Genomic DNA, 18,429 nt, shown 5'->3' on the forward strand with positions numbered 1-18,429 from the left:
TCACTTAGCTTTCAGCGCTACACAAGCCGATTTTCACAAGACAAGGTGGCAAGATAAACAGATTAATTTAATCCCCACACCCCCTATACGCGTTCATGGCGTGGTGCTATGCACAGGGGAGAACTTTACCTTTACCTTTTTATGAATTTCATGTTCATTTGGCGTTTCCTAAAGGATATGCTGCTCTTGTGTATACCTTGGAAGATTATAAGTAGCCGTAACATAAAGTATAAGAAACGACAGAAACGTTGAATCACGTATCTCTGAAGATGATCGGTTGCGAACAAGAGTTTGTAGCAGAATGTTATTCCACCGTGAAATTGAGCAGCTGAAGAAGAGTGTTTACAATTTATTTGCATGGATGAGAAGAGCATCAAGAGAATTGTATGTTCTGCCAAGAACTTAAAGTACTTCACAAGAGAACATAAGAGGAGGTATTGATCGGAATTGTGCTTTATTTATATAAATATGTGATAGGAAATTTTGTTGGAGGTAGTTACAGCCCTACATTTCGAGTCGTGAAAAATCTCTGAACAATCATTACCATAACTAGGATGATAGAAAAGTTGACGAAATACATTTTTAGTTAAATGTGTGGCCTCGGTAGCGCAGACGGTAGCGCGTGAGTCTCATAATTTCAAGGTCGTGAGTTCAATCCTCACCCGGGGCATTTCTTTCGTAAATTTTAAAGTTACCGTTGTAAATATATCTCCCCCTTCCAACAAGAACATGGGACAAGCGGATCCAATTTATTCAACTGACACCTTTCAAATGCATAAACAGATATCTCATATCAGTGGAAATAGTGCACACGTGTCTAAGCAGACTTGATGATGACTCATTCAGAATTTAAGGAATCGTTGGGTTTTCTGTGGAATGATGTTGCATGTGGAGTAGCGTAGACGAGAAATCTAAGACGCCTTTCTTAGGCACAAGTCTCTTCGAGGCCGCGGGTTTGAATGCCACCACTACCAAATGATTTCTGACTTACAAGGTTTGATAACAATCTTATCAATTTAAATAAAAGTCTGGGTTATATTGAGATGTTCTACATTTTACTGGGTCAAATACAGTCACCTTTGGTACGATTACTGCTGTGTAATTTGTGTTGTATTTCACTTAGCTTTCAGCGTTTTTAATCTGCACACTTCAATTATACCGAAGGGTGAAACATTGTCCGAGGAACCGATGCTGTAAGTCAAGTACGCACTGGAATTAGATACCTAAATCAGACTTCGTAAGTATACATCAAGTCATAGTGTTGAACTTTATTCCATTACCTACTGCCTTTTCCCGTAAGGTTTGGTTTCATATATATTTTTCGTAACTAAATGATCGGCCTCGTATGTTTTATTCACTTCTCACTAGAACGAAACAATTACTATGGTTTCACACGTCTACAATTTTTCGATTTTTGTAGAATTTCCACATTTTTCCGAATCCACTGTCTGTATTTACATTGGGAAAGAAATCTTCACATAGAGAATTCACTGTCACAAGCCGATTTTTACAAGACAAGGTGGCAAGATGAACAGATTAATTTAATCGAACATGAATTTCATGTTCATTTGACGTTTCCTAAATGATATGCTGCTCTTGCTGTATACCTTGGAAGATTATTAGTAGCCGTAACATAAAGTTTAAGAAACGACAGAAACGTTGAATCACGTATCTCTGAAGATGATAGGTTGCGAACAAGAGTTTGTATCAGAATGTTATTCCACCACGAAATTGAGCAGCTCAAGCAGAGTGTTTACAATTTTATTGCATGGATGAGAAGAGCATCAAGAGAATTGTATGTTCTGCCAAGAACTTAAAGTACTTCACAAGAGAACATAAGAGGAGGTATTGATCGAAATTGTGCTTTATTTATATAAATATGGGATAGGAAATTTTGTTGGAAGTAGTTACAGCCCTACATTTCGTGTCGTGAAAAATCTCTGAACAATCATTACCATAACTAGGATGATAGAAAAGTTGACGAAATACATTTTTAGTTAAATGTGTGGCCTCGGTAGCGCAGTCGGTAGCGCGTGAGTCTCATAATATCAAGGTCGTGAGTTCAATCCTCACCCGGGGCATTTCTTTTGTAAATTTTAAAGTTACTGTTGTAAATATAATTTACCTTTTCAACAAGAACATGGGACAAGCGGATCCAATTTATTTCACTCACACTTTTCAAATGCATAAACAGATATCTCATTTCAGTGTAAATACGGCACACTTGTCACAGCAGACTTGATGATGACTCATTCAGAATTTAAGGAATCGTTGAGTTTTCTGTGGAATGATGTTGCATGTGGAGTAGCGTAGACGAGAAGTCTAAGACGCCTTTCTTAGGCACAAGTCTCTTCGAGGCCGTGGGTTCGAATGCCACCACTACCAAAAGATTTCTGACTTACAAGGTTTGATAACAATCTTATCAATTTAAATAAAAGTCTGGGTTATATTAAGATGTTCTACATTTTTACTGGGTCAAATACAGTCACCTTCGGTACGATTACTGATGTGTAATTTGTGTTGTATTTCACTTAGCTTTCAGCGTTTTTAATCTGCACACTTCAATTATACCGAAGGGTGAAACATTGTCCGAGGAACCGATGCTGTAAGTCAAGTACGCACTGGAATTAGATACCTAAATCAGACTTCCAAAGTATACATCAAGTCATAGTGTTGAACTTTATTCCATTACCTACTGCCTTTTCCCGTAAGGTTTGGTTTCATATATATTTTTCGTAACTAAATGATCGGCCTCGAATGTTTTATTCACTTCTCACTAGAACGAAACAATTACTATGGTTTCACACGTCTACAATTTTTCGATTTTTGTAGAATTTCCACATTTTTCCGAATCCACTGTCTGTATTTACATTGGGAAAGAAATCTTCACATAGAGAATTCACTGTCACAAGCCGATTTTTACAAGACAAGGTGGCAAGATGAACAGATTAATTTAATCGAACATGAATTTCATGTTCATTTGACGTTTCCTAAATGATATGCTGCTCTTGCTGTATACCTTGGAAGATTATTAGTAGCCGTAACATAAAGTTTAAGAAACGACAGAAACGTTGAATCACGTATCTCTGAAGATGATAGGTTGCGAACAAGAGTTTGTATCAGAATGTTATTCCACCACGAAATTGAGCAGCTCAAGGAGAGTGTTTACAATTTTATTGCAGGGATGAGAAGAGCATCAAAAGAATTGTATGTTCTGCCAAGAACTTTAAGTACTTCACAAGAGAACATAAGAGGAGGTATTGATCGAAATTGTGCTTTATTTATATAAATATGGGATAGGAAATTTTGTTGGAAGTAGTTACAGCCCTACATTTCGTGTCGTGAAAAATCTCTGAACAATCATTACCATAACTAGGATGATAGAAAAGTTGACGAAATACATTTTTAGTTAAATGTGTGGCCTCGGTAGCGCAGTCGGTAGCGCGTGAGTCTCATAATCTCAAGGTCGTGAGTTCAATCCTCACCCGGGGCATTTCTTTTGTAAATTTTAAAGTTACTGTTGTAAATATGATTTACCTTTTCAACAAGAACATGGGACAAGCGGATCCAATTTATTTCACTCACACTTTTCAAATGCATAAACAGATATCTCATTTCAGCGTAAATACGGCACACTTGTCACAGCAGACTTGATGATGACTCATTCAGAATTTAAGGAATCGTTGAGTTTTCTGTGGAATGATGTTGCATGTGGAGTAGCGTAGACGAGAAGTCTAAGACGCCTTTCTTAGGCACAAGTCTCTTCGAGGCCGTGGGTTCGAATGCCACCACTACCAAATGATTTCTGACTTACAAGGTTTGATAACAATCTTATCAATTTAAATAAAAGTCTGGGTTATATTGAGATGTTCTACATTTTTACTGGGTCAAATACAGTCACCTTCGGTACGATTACTGATGTGTAATTTGAGTTGTATTTCACTTAGCTTTCAGCGTTTTTAATCTGCACACTTCAATTATACCGAAGGGTGAAACATTGTCCGAGGAACCGATGCTGTAAGTCAAGTACGCACTGGAATTAGATACCTAAATCAGACTTCGTAAGTATACATCAAGTCATAGTGTTGAACTTTATTCCATTACCTACTGCCTTTTCCCGTAAGATTTGGTTTCATATATATTTTTCGTAACTAAATGATCGGCCTCGTATGTTTTATTCACTTCTCACTAGAATGAAACAATTACTATGGTTTCACACGTCTACAATTTTTCGATTTTTGTAGAATTTCCACATTTTTCCGAATCCACTGTCTGTATTTACATTGGGAAAGAAATCTTCACATAGAGAATTCACTGTCACAAGCCGATTTTCACAAGACAAGGTGGCAAGATGAACAGATTAATTTAATCGAACATGAATTTCATGTTCATTTGACGTTTCCTAAATGATATGCTGCTTTTGCTGTATACCTTGGAAGATTATTAGTAGCCGTAACATAAAGTTTAAGAAACGACAGAAACGTTGAATCATGTATCTCTGAAGATGATAGGTTGCGAACAAGAGTTTGTATCAGAATGTTATTCCACCACGAAATTGAGCAGCTCAAGGAGAGTGTTTACAATTTTATTGCATGGATGAGAAGAGCATCAAAAGAATTGTATGTTCTGCCAAGAACTTAAAGTACTTCACAAGAGAACATAAGAGGAGGTATTGATCGAAATTGTGCTTTATTTATATAAATATGGGATAGGAAATTTTGTTGGAAGTAGTTACAGCCCTACATTTCGTGTCGTTAAAAATCTCTGAACAATCATTACCATAACTAGGATGATAGAAAAGTTGACGAAATACATCTTTAGTTAAATGTGTGGCCTCGGTAGCGCAGTCGGTAGCGCGTGAGTCTCATAATATCAAGGTCGTGAGTTCAATCCTCACCCGGGGCATTTCTTTTGTAAATTTTAAAGTTACTGTTGTAAATATAATTTACCTTTTCAACAAGAACATGGGACAAGCGGATCCAATTTATTTCACTCACACTTTTCAAATGCATAAACAGATATCTCATTTCAGTGTAAATACGGCACACTTGTCACAGCAGACTTGATGATGACTCATTCAGAATTTAAGGAATCGTTGAGTTTTCTGTGGAATGATGTTGCATGTGGAGTAGCGTAGACGAGAAGTCTAAGACGCCTTTCTTAGGCACAAGTCTCTTCGAGGCCGTGGGTTCGAATGCCACCACTACCAAATGATTTCTGACTTACAAGGTTTGATAACAATCTTATCAATTTAAATAAAAGTCTGGGTTATATTGAGATGTTCTACATTTTTACTGGGTCAAATACAGTCACCTTCGGTACGATTACTGATGTGTAATTTGTGTTGTATTTCACTTAGCTTTCAGCGTTTCTAATCTGCACACTTCAATTATACCGAAGGGTGAAACATTGTCCGAGGAACCGATGCTGTAAGTCAAGTACGCACTGGAATTAGATACCTAAATCAGACTTCGTAAGTATACATCAAGTCATAGTGTTGAACTTTATTCCATTACCTACTGCCTTTTCCCGTAAGATTTGGTTTCATATATATTTTTCGTAACTAAATGATCGGCCTCGTATGTTTTATTCACTTCTCACTAGAACGAAACAATTACTATGGTTTCACACGTCTACAATTTTTCGATTTTTGTAGAATTTCCACATTTTTCCGAATCCACTGTCTGTATTTACATTGGGAAAGAAATCTTCACATAGAGAATTCACTGTCACAAGCCGATTTTCACAAGACAAGGTGGCAAGATGAACAGATTAATTTAATCGAACATGAATTTCATGTTCATTTGACGTTTCCTAAATGATATGCTGCTCTTGCTGTATACCTTGGAAGATTATTAGTAGCCGTAACATAAAGTTTAAGAAACGACAGAAACGTTGAATCATGTATCTCTGAAGATGATAGGTTGCGAACAAGAGTTTGTATCAGAATGTTATTCCACCACGAAATTGAGCAGCTCAAGGAGAGTGTTTACAATTTTATTGCATGGATGAGAAGAGCATCAAAAGAATTGTATGTTCTGCCAAGAACTTAAAGTACTTCACAAGAGAACATAAGAGGAGGTATTGATCGAAATTGTGCTTTATTTATATAAATATGGGATAGGAAATTTAGTTGGAAGTAGTTACAGCCCTTAATTTCGTGTCGTGAAAAATCTCTGAACAATCATTACCATAACTAGGATGATAGAAAAGTTGACGAAATACATCTTTAGTTAAATGTGTGGCCTCGGTAGCGCAGTCGGTAGCGCGTGAGTCTCATAATCTCAAGGTCGTGAGTTCAATCCTCACCCGGGGCATTTGTTTTGTAAATTTTAAAGTTACTGTTGTAAATATAATTCCCCTTTTCAACAAGAACATGGGACAAGCGGATCCAATTTATTTCACTCACACTTTTCAAATGCATAAACAGATATCTCATTTCAGTGTAAATACGGCACACTTGTCAGAGCAGACTTGATGATGACTCATTCAGAATTTAAGGAATCGTTGAGTTTTCTGTGGAATAAGGTTGCATGTGGAGTAGCGTAGCATAGACGAAAAGTCTAAGGCGCCTTTTTTAGGCACTAGTCTCTTCGAGGGCGTGGGTTCGGTTGCCACCACTACCAAATGATTTCTGAATTACAAGGTTTGATAACAATCTTATCAATTTAAATAAAAGTCTGGGTTATATTGAGATGTTCTACATTTTCACTGTTTCAAATACAGTCATCTCCGGTACGATTACTGCTGTGTAATTTTCTTGTATTTCACTTAGCTTTCAGCGCTACACAAGCCGATTTTCACAAGACAAGGTGGCAAGATAAACAGATTAATTTAATCCCCACACCCCCTATACGCGTTCATGGCGTGGTGCTATGCACAGGGGAGAACTTTACCTTTACCTTTTTATGAATTTCATGTTCATTTGGCGTTTCCTAAAGGATATGCTGCTCTTGCTGTATACCTTGGAAGATTATAAGTAGCCGTAACATAAAGTATAAGAAACGACAGAAACGTTGAATCACGTATCTCTGAAGATGATCGGTTGCGAACAAGAGTTTGTAGCAGAATGTTATTCCACCGTGAAATTGAGCAGCTGAAGAAGAGTGTTTACAATTTAATTGCATGGATGAGAAGAGCATCAAGAGAATTGTATGTTCTGCCAAGAACTTAAAGTACTTCACAAGAGAACATAAGAGGAGGTATTGATCGGAATTGTGCTTTATTTATATAAATATGTGATAGGAAATTTTGTTGGAGGTAGTTACAGCCCTACATTTCGAGTCGTGAAAAATCTCTGAACAATCATTACCATAACTAGGATGATAGAAATGTTGAAGAAATACATTTTTAGTTAAATGTGTGGCCTCGGTAGCGCAGTCGGTAGCGCGTGAGTCTCATAATCTGAAGGTCGTGAGTTCAATCCTCACCCGGGGCATTTCTTTCGTAAATTTTAAAGTTACCGTTGTAAATATATCTCCCCCTTCCAACAAGAACATGGGACAAGCGGATCCAATTTATTCAACTGACACCTTTCAAATGCATAAACAGATATCTCATATCAGTGGAAATAGGGCACACGTGTCTAAGCAGACTTGATGATGACTCATTCAGAATTTAAGGAATCGTTGGGTTTTCTGTGGAATGATGTTGCATGTGGAGTAGCGTAGACGAGAAATCTAAGACGCCTTTCTTAGGCACAAGTCTCTTCGAGGCCGTGGGTTTGAATGTAACCACTACCAAATGATTTCTGACTTACAAGGTTTGATAACAATCTTATCAATTTAAATAAAAGTCTGGGTTATATTGAGATGTTCTACATTTTACTGGGTCAAATACAGTCACCTTTGGTACGATTACTGCTGTGTAATTTGTGTTGTATTTCACTTAGCTTTCAGCGTTTCTAATCTGCACACTTCAATTATACCGAAGGGTGAAACATTGTCCGAGGAACCGATGCTGTAAGTCAAGTACGCACTGGAATTAGATACCTAAATCAGACTTCGTAAGTATACATCAAGTCATAGTGTTGAACTTTATTCCATTACCTACTGCCTTTTCCCGTAAGGTTTGGTTTCATATATATTTTTCGTAACTAAATGATCGGCCTCGTATGTTTTATTCACTTCTCACTAGAACGAAACAATTACTATGGTTTCACACGTCTACAATTTTTCGATTTTTGTAGAATTTCCACATTTTTCCGAATCCACTGTCTGTATTTACATTGGGAAAGAAATCTTCACATAGAGAATTCACTGTCACAAGCCGATTTTTACAAGACAAGGTGGCAAGATGAACAGATTAATTTAATCGAACATGAATTTCATGTTCATTTGACGTTTCCTAAATGATATGCTGCTCTTGCTGTATACCTTGGAAGATTATTAGTAGCCGTAACATAAAGTTTAAGAAACGACAGAAACGTTGAATCACGTATCTCTGAAGATGATAGGTTGCGAACAAGAGTTTGTATCAGAATGTTATTCCACCACGAAATTGAGCAGCTCAAGCAGAGTGTTTACAATTTTATTGCATGGATGAGAAGAGCATCAAAAGAATTGTATGTTCTGCCAAGAACTTAAAGTACTTCACAAGAGAACATAAGAGGAGGTATTGATCGAAATTGTGCTTTATTTATATAAATATGGGATAGGAAATTTTGTTGGAAGTAGTTACAGCCCTACATTTCGTGTCGTGAAAAATCTCTGAACAATCATTACCATAACTAGGATGATAGAAAAGTTGACGAAATACATTTTTAGTTAAATGTGTGGCCTCGGTAGCGCAGTCGGTAGCGCGTGAGTCTCATAATCTCAAGGTCGTGAGTTCAATCCTCACCCGGGGCATTTCTTTTGTAAATTTTAAAGTTACTGTTGTAAATATAATTTACCTTTTCAACAAGAACATGGGACAAGCGGATCCAATTTATTTCACTCACACTTTTCAAATGCATAAACAGATATCTCATTTCAGTGTAAATACGGCACACTTGTCACAGCAGACTTGATGATGACTCATTCAGAATTTAAGGAATCGTTGAGTTTTCTGTGGAATGATGTTGCATGTGGAGTAGCGTAGACGAGAAGTCTAAGACGACTTTCTTAGGCACAAGTCTCTTCGAGGCCGTGGGTTCGAATGCCACCACTACCAAATGATTTCTGACTTACAAGGTTTGATAACAAATCTTATCAATTTAAATAAAAGTCTGGGTTATATTAAGATGTTCTACATTTTTACTGGGTCAAATACAGTCACCTTCGGCACGATTACTGATGTGTAATTTGTGTTGTATTTCACTTAGCTTTCAGCGTTTTTAATCTGCACACTTCAATTATACCGAAGGGTGAAACATTGTCCGAGGAACCGATGCTGTAAATCAAGTACGCACTGGAATTAGATACCTAAATCAGACTTCGAAAGTATACATCAAGTCATAGTGTTGAACTTTATTCCATTACCTACTGCCTTTTCCCGTAAGGTTTGGTTTCATATATATTTTTCGTAACTAAATGATCGGCCTCGTATGTTTTATTCACTTCTCACTAGAACGAAACAATTACTATGGTTTCACACGTCTACAATTTTTCGATTTTTGTAGAATTTCCACATTTTTCCGAATCCACTGTCTGAATATACATTGGGAAAGAAATCTTCACATAGAGAATTCACTGTCACAAGCCGATTTTTAAAAAACAAGGTGGCAAGATGAACAGATTAATTTAATCGAACATGAATTTCATGTTCATTTGACGTTTCCTAAATGATATGCTGCTCTTGCTGTATACCTTGGAAGATTATTAGTAGCCGTAACATAAAGTTTAAGAAACGACAGAAACGTTGAATCACGTATCTCTGAAGATGATAGGTTGCGAACAAGAGTTTGTATCAGAATGTTATTCCACCACGAAATTGAGCAGCTCAAGGAGAGTGTTTACAATTTTATTGCAGGGATGAGAAGAGCATCAAAAGAATTGTATGTTCTGCCAAGAACTTAAAGTACTTCACAAGAGAACATAAGAGGAGGTATTGATCGAAATTGTGCTTTATTTATATAAATATGGGATAGGAAATTTTGTTGGAAGTAGTTACAGCCCTACATTTCGTGTCGTGAAAAATCTCTGAACAATCATTACCATAACTAGGATGATAGAAAAGTTGACGAAATACATTTTTAGTTAAATGTGTGGCCTCGGTAGCGCAGTCGGTAGCGCGTGAGTCTCATAATCTCAAGGTCGTGAGTTCAATCCTCACCCGGGGCATTTGTTTTGTAAATTTTAAAGTTACTGTTGTAAATATAATTCCCCTTTTCAACAAGAACATGGGACAAGCGGATCCAATTTATTTCACTCACACTTTTCAAATGCATAAACAGATATCTCATTTCAGTGTAAATACGGCACACTTGTCAGAGCAGACTTGATGATGACTCATTCAGAATTTAAGGAATCGTTGAGTTTTCTGTGGAATAAGGTTGCATGTGGAGTAGCGTAGCATAGACGAAAAGTCTAAGGCGCCTTTTTTAGGCACTAGTCTCTTCGAGGGCGTGGGTTCGGTTGCCACCACTACCAAATGATTTCTGAATTACAAGGTTTGATAACAATCTTATCAATTTAAATAAAAGTCTGGGTTATATTGAGATGTTCTACATTTTCACTGGGTCAAATACAGTCATCTTCGGTACGATTACTGCTGTGTAATTTTCTTGTATTTCACTTAGCTTTCAGCGCTACACAAGCCGATTTTCACAAGACAAGGTGGCAAGATAAACAGATTAATTTAATCCCCACACCCCCTATACGCGTTCATGGCGTGGTGCTATGCACAGGGGAGAACTTTACCTTTACCTTTTTATGAATTTCATGTTCATTTGGCGTTTCCTAAAGGATATGCTGCTCTTGCTGTATACCTTGGAAGATTATAAGTAGCCGTAACATAAAGTATAAGAAACGACAGAAACGTTGAATCACGTATCTCTGAAGATGATCGGTTGCGAACAAGAGTTTGTAGCAGAATGTTATTCCACCGTGAAATTGAGCAGCTGAAGAAGAGTGTTTACAATTTAATTGCATGGATGAGAAGAGCATCAAAGAATTGTATGTTCTGCCAAGAACTTAAAGTACTTCACAAGAGAACATAAGAGGAGGTATTGATCGGAATTGTGCTTTATTTATATAAATATGTGATAGGAAATTTTGTTGGAGGTAGTTACAGCCCTACATTTCGAGTCGTGAAAAATCTCTGAACAATCATTACCATAACTAGGATGATAGAAATGTTGAAGAAATACATTTTTAGTTAAATGTGTGGCCTCGGTAGCGCAGTCGGTAGCGCGTGAGTCTCATAATCTGAAGGTCGTGAGTTCAATCCTCACCCGGGGCATTTCTTTCGTAAATTTTAAAGTTACCGTTGTAAATATATCTCCCCCTTCCAACAAGAACATGGGACAAGCGGATCCAATTTATTCAACTGACACCTTTCAAATGCATAAACAGATATCTCATATCAGTGGAAATAGGGCACACGTGTCTAAGCAGACTTGATGATGACTCATTCAGAATTTAAGGAATCGTTGGGTTTTCTGTGGAATGATGTTGCATGTGGAGTAGCGTAGCATAGACGAAAAGTCTAAGGAGTCTTTTTTAGGCACTAGTCTCTTCGAGGCCGTGGGTTCGAATGCCACCACTACCAAATGATTTCTGACTTACAAGGTTTGATAACAATCTTATCAATTTAAATAAAAGTCTGGGTTATATTGAGATGTTCTACATTTTTACTGGGTCAAATACAGTCACCTTCGGTACGATTACTGATGTGTAATTTGTGTTGTATTTCACTTAGCTTTCAGCGTTTTTAATCTGCACACTTCAATTATACCGAAGGGTGAAACATTGTCCGAGGAACCGATGCTGTAAGTCAAGTACGCACTGGAATTAGATACCTAAATCAGACTTCGTAAGTATACATCAAGTCATAGTGTTGAACTTTATTCCATTACCTACTGCCTTTTCCCGTAAGATTTGGTTTCATATATATTTTTCGTAACTAAATGATCGGCCTCGTATGTTTTATTCACTTCTCACTAGAACGAAACAATTACTATGGTTTCACACGTCTACAATTTTTCGATTTTTGTAGAATTTCCACATTTTCCCGAATCCACTGTCTGTATTTACATTGGGAAAGAAATCTTCACATAGAGAATTCACTGTCACAAGCCGATTTTCACAAGACAAGGTGGCAAGATGAACAGATTAATTTAATCGAACATGAATTTCATGTTCATTTGACGTTTCCTAAATGATATGCTGCTCTTGCTGTATACATTGGAAGATTATTAGTAGCCGTAACATAAAGTTTAAGAAACGACAGAAACGTTGAATCATGTATCTCTGGTTGCGAACAAGAGTTTGTATCAGAATGTTATTCCACCACGAAATTGAGCAGCTCAAGGAGAGTGTTTGCAATTTTATTGCATGGATGAGAAGAGCATGAAAAGAATTGTATGTTCTGATAAGAACTTAAAGTACTTCACAAGAGAACATAAGAGGAGGTATTGATCGAAATTGTGCTTTATTTATATAAATATGGGATAGGAAATTTTGTTGGAAGTAGTTACAGCCCTACATTTCGTGTCGTGAAAAATCTCTGAACAATCATTACCATAACTAGGATGATAGAAAAGTTGACGAAATACATCTTTAGTTAAATGTGTGGCCTCGGTAGCGCAGTCGGTAGCGCGTGAGTCTCATAATCTCAAGGTCGTGAGTTCAATCCTCACCCGGGGCATTTGTTTTGTAAATTTTAAAGTTACTGTTGTAAATATAATTCCCCTTTTCAACAAGAACATGGGACAAGCGGATCCAATTTATTTCACTCACACTTTTCAAATGCATAAACAGATATCTCATTTCAGTGTAAATACGGCACACTTGTCAGAGCAGACTTGATGATGACTCATTCAGAATTTAAGGAATCGTTGAGTTTTCTGTGGAATAAGGTTGCATGTGGAGTAGCGTAGCATAGACGAAAAGTCTAAGGCGCCTTTTTTAGGCACTAGTCTCTTCGAGGGCGTGGGTTCGGTTGCCACCACTACCAAATGATTTCTGAATTACAAGGTTTGATAACAATCTTATCAATTTAAATAAAAGTCTGGGTTATATTGAGATGTTCTACATTTTCACTGGGTCAAATACAGTCATCTTCGGTACGATTACTGCTGTGTAATTTTCTTGTATTTCACTTAGCTTTCAGCGCTACACAAGCCGATTTTCACAAGACAAGGTGGCAAGATAAACAGATTAATTTAATCCCCACACCCCCTATACGCGTTCATGGCGTGGTGCTATGCACAGGGGAGAACTTTACCTTTACCTTTTTATGAATTTCATGTTCATTTGGCGTTTCCTAAAGGATATGCTGCTCTTGCTGTATACCTTGGAAGATTATAAGTAGCCGTAACATAAAGTATAAGAAACGACAGAAACGTTGAATCACGTATCTCTGAAGATGATCGGTTGCGAACAAGAGTTTGTAGCAGAATGTTATTCCACCGTGAAATTGAGCAGCTGAAGAAGAGTGTTTACAATTTAATTGCATGGATGAGAAGAGCATCAAAGAATTGTATGTTCTGCCAAGAACTTAAAGTACTTCACAAGAGAACATAAGAGGAGGTATTGATCGGAATTGTGCTTTATTTATATAAATATGTGATAGGAAATTTTGTTGGAGGTAGTTACAGCCCTACATTTCGAGTCGTGAAAAATCTCTGAACAATCATTACCATAACTAGGATGATAGAAATGTTGAAGAAATACATTTTTAGTTAAATGTGTGGCCTCGGTAGCGCAGTCGGTAGCGCGTGAGTCTCATAATCTGAAGGTCGTGAGTTCAATCCTCACCCGGGGCATTTCTTTCGTAAATTTTAAAGTTACCGTTGTAAATATATCTCCCCCTTCCAACAAGAACATGGGACAAGCGGATCCAATTTATTCAACTGACACCTTTCAAATGCATAAACAGATATCTCATATCAGTGGAAATAGGGCACACGTGTCTAAGCAGACTTGATGATGACTCATTCAGAATTTAAGGAATCGTTGGGTTTTCTGTGGAATGATGTTGCATGTGGAGTAGCGTAGACGAGAAATCTAAGACGCCTTTCTTAGGCACAAGTCTCTTCGAGGCCGTGGGTTTGAATGTAACCACTACCAAATGATTTCTGACTTACAAGGTTTGATAACAATCTTATCAATTTAAATAAAAGTCTGGGTTATATTGAGATGTTCTACATTTTTACTGGGTCAAATACAGTCACCTTCGGTACGATTACTGCTGTGTAATTTGTGTTGTATTTCACTTAGCTTTCAGCGTTTTTAATCTGCACACTTCAATTATACCGAAGGGTGAAACATTGTCCGAGGAACCGATGCTGTAAGTCAAGTACGCACTGGAATTAGATACCTAAATCAGACTTCGTAAGTATACATCAAGTCATAGTGTTGAACTTTATTCCATTACCTACTGCCTTTTCCCGTAAGGTTTGGTTTCATATATATTTTTCGTAACTAAATGATCGGCCTCGTATGTTTTATTCACTTCTCACTAGAACGAAACAATTACTATGGTTTCACACGTCTACAATTTTTCGATTTTTGTAGAATTTCCACATTTTCCCGAATCCACTGTCTGTATTTACATTGGGAAAGAAATCTTCACATAGAGAATTCACTGTCACAAGCCGATTTTCACAAGACAAGGTGGCAAGATGAACAGATTAATTTAATCGAACATGAATTTCATGTTCATTTGACGTTTCCTAAATGATATGCTGCTCTTGCTGTATACCTTGGAAGATTATTAGTAGCCGTAACATAAAGTTTAAGAAACGACAGAAACGTTGAATCACGTATCTCTGAAGATGATAGGTTGCGAACAAGAGTTTGTATCAGAATGTTATTCCACCACGAAATTGAGCAGCTCAAGCAGAGTGTTTACAATTTTATTGCATGGATGAGAAGAGCATCAAAAGAATTGTATGTTCTGCCAAGAACTTAAAGTACTTCACAAGAGAACATAAGAGGAGGTATTGATCGAAATTGTGCTTTATTTATATAAATATGGGATAGGAAATTTTGTTGGAAGTAGTTACAGCCCTACATTTCGTGTCGTGAAAAATCTCTGAACAATCATTACCATAACTAGGATGATAGAAAAGTTGACGAAATACATTTTTAGTTAAATGTGTGGCCTCGGTAGCGCAGTCGGTAGCGCGTGAGTCTCATAATCTCAAGGTCGTGAGTTCAATCCTCACCCGGGGCATTTCTTTTGTAAATTTTAAAGTTACTGTTGTAAATATAATTTACCTTTTCAACAAGAACATGGGACAAGCGGATCCAATTTATTTCACTCACACTTTTCAAATGCATAAACAGATATCTCATTTCAGTGTAAATACGGCACACTTGTCACAGCAGACTTGATGATGACTCATTCAGAATTTAAGGAATCGTTGAGTTTTCTGTGGAATGATGTTGCATGTGGAGTAGCGTAGACGAGAAGTCTAAGACGCCTTTCTTAGGCACAAGTCTCTTCGAGGCCGTGGGTTCGAATGCCACCACTACCAAATGATTTCTGACTTACAAGGTTTGATAACAAATCTTATCAATTTAAATAAAAGTCTGGGTTATATTAAGATGTTCTACATTTTTACTGGGTCAAATACAGTCACCTTCGGCACGATTACTGATGTGTAATTTATGTTGTATTTCACTTAGCTTTCAGCGTTTTTAATATGCACACTTCAATTATACCGAAGGGTGAAACATTGTCCGAGGAACCGATGCTGTAAGTCAAGTACGCACTGGAATTAGATACCTAAATCAGACTTCGAAAGTATACATCAAGTCATAGTGTTGAACTTTATTCCATTACCTACTGCCTTTTCCCGTAAGGTTTGGTTTCATATATATTTTTCGTAACTAAATGATCGGCCTCGTATGTTTTATTCACTTCTCACTAGAACGAAACAATTACTATGGTTTCACACGTCTACAATTTTTCGATTTTTGTAGAATTTCCACATTTTTCCGAATCCACTGTCTGTATATACATTGGGAAAGAAATCTTCACATAGAGAATTCACTGTCACAAGCCGATTTTTAAAAAACAAGTTGGCAAGATGAACAGATTAATTTAATCGAACATGAATTTCATGTTCATTTGACGTTTCCTAAATGATATGCTGCTCTTGCTGTATACCTTGGAAGATTATTAGAAGCCGTAACATAAAGTTTAAGAAACGACAGAAACGTTGAATCACGTATCTCTGAAGATGATAGGTTGCGAACAAGAGTTTGTATCAGAATGTTATTCCACCACGAAATTGAGCAGCTCAAGGAGAGTGTTTACAATTTTATTGCAGGGATGAGAAGAGCATCAAAAGAATTGTATGTTCTGCCAAGAACTTAAAGTACTTCACAAGAGAACATAAGAGGAGGTATTGATCGAAATTGTGCGTTATTTATATAAATATGGGATAGGAAATTTTGTTGGAAGTAGTTACAGCCCTACATTTCGTGTCGTGAAAAATCTCTGAACAATCATTACCATAACTAGGATGATAGAAAAGTTGACGAAATACATTTTTAGTTAAATGTGTGGCCTCGGTAGCGCAGTCGGTAGCGCGTGAGTCTCATAATCTCAAGGTCGTGAGTTCAATCCTCACCCGGGGCATTTCTTTTGTAAATTTTAAAGTTACTGTTGTAAATATAATTTACCTTTTCAACAAGAACATGGGACAAGCGGATTCAATTTATTTCACTCACACTTTTCAAATGTATAAACAGATATCTCATTTCAGTGTAAATACGGCACACTTGTCACAGCAGACTTGATGATGACTCATTCAGAATTTAAGGAATCGTTGAGTTTTCTGTGGAATGATGTTGCATGTGGAGTAGCGTAGACGAGAAGTCTAAGACGCCTTTCTTAGGCACAAGTCACTTCGAGGCCGTGGGTTCGAATGCCACCACTACCAAATGATTTCTGACTTACAAGGTTTGATAACAATCTTATCAATTTAAATAAAAGTCTGGGTTATATTGAGATGTTCTACATTTTTACTGGGTCAAATACAGTCACCTTCGGTACGATTACTGATGTGTAATTTGTGTTGTATTTCACTTAGCTTTCAGCGTTTTTAATCTGCACACTTCAATTATACCGAAGGGTGAAACATTGTCCGAGGAACCGATGCTGTAAGTCAAGTACGCACTGGAATTAGATACCTAAATCAGACTTCGTAAGTATACATCAAGTCATAGTGTTGAACTTTATTCCATTACCTACTGCCTTTTCCCGTAAGATTTGGTTTCATATATATTTTTCGTAACTAAATGATCGGCCTCGTATGTTTTATTCACTTCTCACTAGAACGAAACAATTACTATGGTTTCACACGTCTACAATTTTTCGATTTTTGTAGAATTTCCACATTTTCCCGAATCCACTGTCTGTATTTACATTGGGAAAGAAATCTTCACATAGAGAATTCACTGTCACAAGCCGATTTTCACAAGACAAGGTGGCAAGATGAACAGATTAATTTAATCGAACATGAATTTCATGTTCATTTGACGTTTCCTAAATGATATGCTGCTCTTGCTGTATACCTTGGAAGATTATTAGTAGCCGTAACATAAAGTTTAAGAAACGACAGAAACGTTGAATCATGTATCTCTGAAGATGATAGGTTGCGAACAAGAGTTTGTATCAGAATGTTATTCCACCACGAAATTGAGCAGCTCAAGCAGAGTGTTTACAATTTTATTGCATGGATGAGAAGAGCATCAAAAGAATTGTATGTTCTGCCAAGAACTTAAAGTACTTCACAAGAGAACATAAGAGGAGGTATTGATCGAAATTGTGCTTTATTTATATAAATATGGGATAGGAAATTTTGTTGGAAGTAGTTACAGCCCTACATTTCGTGTCGTGAAAAATCTCTGAACAATCATTACCATAACTAGGATGATAGAAAAGTTGACGAAATACATTTTTAGTTAAATGTGTGGCCTCGGTAGCGCAGTCGGTAGCGCGTGAGTCTCATAATCTCAAGGTCGTGAGTTCAATCCTCACCCGGGGCATTTCTTTTGTAAATTTTAAAGTTACTGTTGTAAATATAATTTACCTTTTCAACAAGAACATGGGACAAGCGGATCCAATTTATTTCACTCACACTTTTCAAATGCATAAACAGATATCTCATTTCAGTGTAAATACGGCACACTTGTCAGAGCAGACTTGATGATGACTCATTCAGAATTTAAGGAATCGTTGAGTTTTCTGTGGAATGATGTTGCATGTGGAGTAGCGTAGACGAGAAGTCTAAGACGCCTTTCTTAGGCACAAGTCTCTTTGAGGCCGTGG

At 37.1% G+C, this 18,429-nt stretch overlaps 14 non-coding genes across 14 annotated transcripts; all 14 read left to right on the forward strand.

The window, feature by feature from the left end:
- The first annotated feature begins 597 nt into the window (after positions 1 to 597).
- Positions 598 to 670, forward strand: TRNAM-CAU (transfer RNA methionine (anticodon CAU)). The gene has a single exon. It is a non-coding gene; the product is annotated as a tRNA-Met (tRNA).
- Positions 671 to 2,008: 1,338 nt separating this feature from the next.
- On the forward strand, positions 2,009 to 2,081 carry TRNAM-CAU (transfer RNA methionine (anticodon CAU)). The gene has a single exon. It is a non-coding gene; the product is annotated as a tRNA-Met (tRNA).
- Positions 2,082 to 3,420: 1,339 nt separating this feature from the next.
- Positions 3,421 to 3,493, forward strand: TRNAM-CAU (transfer RNA methionine (anticodon CAU)). The gene has a single exon. It is a non-coding gene; the product is annotated as a tRNA-Met (tRNA).
- A 1,339-nt stretch (positions 3,494 to 4,832) lies between these two features.
- On the forward strand, positions 4,833 to 4,905 carry TRNAM-CAU (transfer RNA methionine (anticodon CAU)). Its single transcript has one exon. It is a non-coding gene; the product is annotated as a tRNA-Met (tRNA).
- A 1,339-nt stretch (positions 4,906 to 6,244) lies between these two features.
- Positions 6,245 to 6,317, forward strand: TRNAM-CAU (transfer RNA methionine (anticodon CAU)). The gene has a single exon. It is a non-coding gene; the product is annotated as a tRNA-Met (tRNA).
- A 1,048-nt stretch (positions 6,318 to 7,365) lies between these two features.
- TRNAM-CAU (transfer RNA methionine (anticodon CAU)) lies at positions 7,366 to 7,438 on the forward strand. Its single transcript has one exon. It is a non-coding gene; the product is annotated as a tRNA-Met (tRNA).
- A 1,338-nt stretch (positions 7,439 to 8,776) lies between these two features.
- Positions 8,777 to 8,849, forward strand: TRNAM-CAU (transfer RNA methionine (anticodon CAU)). Its single transcript has one exon. It is a non-coding gene; the product is annotated as a tRNA-Met (tRNA).
- Positions 8,850 to 10,189: 1,340 nt separating this feature from the next.
- On the forward strand, positions 10,190 to 10,262 carry TRNAM-CAU (transfer RNA methionine (anticodon CAU)). The gene has a single exon. It is a non-coding gene; the product is annotated as a tRNA-Met (tRNA).
- A 1,047-nt stretch (positions 10,263 to 11,309) lies between these two features.
- TRNAM-CAU (transfer RNA methionine (anticodon CAU)) lies at positions 11,310 to 11,382 on the forward strand. Its single transcript has one exon. It is a non-coding gene; the product is annotated as a tRNA-Met (tRNA).
- Positions 11,383 to 12,716: 1,334 nt separating this feature from the next.
- On the forward strand, positions 12,717 to 12,789 carry TRNAM-CAU (transfer RNA methionine (anticodon CAU)). Its single transcript has one exon. It is a non-coding gene; the product is annotated as a tRNA-Met (tRNA).
- A 1,047-nt stretch (positions 12,790 to 13,836) lies between these two features.
- TRNAM-CAU (transfer RNA methionine (anticodon CAU)) lies at positions 13,837 to 13,909 on the forward strand. The gene has a single exon. It is a non-coding gene; the product is annotated as a tRNA-Met (tRNA).
- Positions 13,910 to 15,248: 1,339 nt separating this feature from the next.
- On the forward strand, positions 15,249 to 15,321 carry TRNAM-CAU (transfer RNA methionine (anticodon CAU)). The gene has a single exon. It is a non-coding gene; the product is annotated as a tRNA-Met (tRNA).
- Positions 15,322 to 16,661: 1,340 nt separating this feature from the next.
- Positions 16,662 to 16,734, forward strand: TRNAM-CAU (transfer RNA methionine (anticodon CAU)). The gene has a single exon. It is a non-coding gene; the product is annotated as a tRNA-Met (tRNA).
- A 1,339-nt stretch (positions 16,735 to 18,073) lies between these two features.
- On the forward strand, positions 18,074 to 18,146 carry TRNAM-CAU (transfer RNA methionine (anticodon CAU)). The gene has a single exon. It is a non-coding gene; the product is annotated as a tRNA-Met (tRNA).
- Positions 18,147 to 18,429: the final 283 nt, after the last annotated feature.

The sequence above is a fragment of the Lepisma saccharinum genome, chromosome 3 (assembly GCF_977018435.1).
Source record: "Lepisma saccharinum chromosome 3, izLepSacc3.1, whole genome shotgun sequence".
Lineage (NCBI taxonomy): Eukaryota > Metazoa > Arthropoda > Insecta > Zygentoma > Lepismatidae > Lepisma > Lepisma saccharinum.